This window comes from Cupressus sempervirens, chromosome 6 (assembly GCF_028749045.1).
Source record: "Cupressus sempervirens isolate cs-2001-9-10 chromosome 6, ASM2874904v1, whole genome shotgun sequence".
Taxonomy (NCBI): Eukaryota; Viridiplantae; Streptophyta; class Pinopsida; order Cupressales; family Cupressaceae; genus Cupressus; species Cupressus sempervirens.
In genome coordinates, this window is record NC_143123.1 from 88,254,052 (window position 1) to 88,255,908 (window position 1,857).

Here is a 1,857-nt window from a genome sequence, read left to right on the forward strand (position 1 = left end):
TTTCTTCTTCAAAGATAAATATCTCCAACACCAAATAAGTACTAAGCACTTCATCCTCGTATTCCACTTGGAATAATTCCATTAATCCTGTTACAGGATGGCATAAAAATGTATAAACCTTCTTCATATTTCTTTTGAATGTCTTCATGATCCTCCAATGCTTCTAGTAGCAACCTTTCTTCTTGATGTGGTGTATAATCAAATGAGAAAGCCTCATATTCTATCTGTTTGTTAGGGTGAGGAATATCTTTTATCTTCTCTCCATCAATCCCTTCTTGCTTGTGTTGATCTATCAAGTTTCTTGGATTAACATCAATGGTTGGAATGATATTAGAAGCTTCAAATATAAAAGAATCAAATTCTAGAAAAGGGGCATCCATTGACAAACTTTCATTAATTTTATTATCAACAAGTTCCTTCTCAATAGGAGGAACATCTAAGAAAGTCACCAAATCAGTTGGCTAAGAGATGTGTTCATTGTCATATTCAACATGCAAATGATAAGCTCTTGCACTGTTAGAAAATCTCCCTTCAACAACATGAGGTGTTTGAAAGTCTCTTTTATTGAAAATCATTAAATTTTTATAATGAAAAAGAAAGGGGGATGAAGGTTTTTCTTCTTTCTTTTCAACCTTATTTTGTAAAGGCATCTTTTTGGGATAAAGATTATGATAATTTTCAGATTGTGTTGCCTTCACATAGCTTGAATTTTTATATTTCATTCTACTAATCAGCATAGCATCATCTATCTTTGCAACTTCTTTTTTAGCATCTTCCAAATTATGCATTTCTTGGAGCTTTAACTAGAATTTAATTTCAATTTCTAAAGATACACAATTGCTTATTTTCAGTTGGTTAATAGGATGGAGGAATTTTTCTAGTACATCTATTGAATCTATATACAAAATCCCTCATAATTTCACTCTTCCTCATTTGAATTTGAAAGAAATCTATTAATAACTTGCCAACATCAGCTGTAGGCTTAAATATCTAAATAAATCTTACCTTGAGATCATTCCAACAAGTGACACAACCATCCTACAAATTCTAAAACCATTTAGCAACACTCTCAATAAAGCCACGAGAAAATAATCTGATGAAGACATCCTCTTCTTGCATGCCAAGAATTCCACAAGCAATTGTAACTTCTTTGATGTGGTCATCTAGATCTTGTATTTTTCCTCCATCAAGTGTTGGGATGATTTCTCTTGACCCTTGGGTAAAGATGAATACTAGACAAAGCAAAGGGCCCAATATGAGCTTCCCATGGTTCTCTCGCAACCAAATCCATTGTATATAATGAAACCCTCTATTCAAATATTATACAAGATAAAATACAGAGTCACCAATTTCGCATGAATAAAGGATAGCTAAGGATATCTAATCCTACACTGATCTTTGTTTTTGAATCCCCAAAAAAGCTGCCAAAAATTTGTTAGTGAACATATTTGTCTCCTTCACAAATGCTCACAATCTTAACTCCATCAACCTCTCATGGATACAAATAAGCCACAACATTTGGATAAGTGTAAGATGGTCACTTCCCTCTGAATTGGCATGCCTAAGATATGCCCCGTCAAAGATCGCAACCCTATGGCATTTAGTGACCCTTAGGGACATTTCAGATTGGCGTGCCTGAGAACGTTCGAGCATTGAAGGGGATAGGATGAGGTTGGGGATAGGGTTTACTTGGCCACTCGGAGCTAACAGAGCAGAAAGTTCGATCCCATGATGAAAGGTGAGAGAGATTTGGCAGTTGGCAACTTTGTACTGGCCGACACTGCAAGTTTCAGCATCACCCGAGATGGCATTGTAAAACAAAAATGGAGTGTGATCTCCAAAAAGTGAGAGATTTTA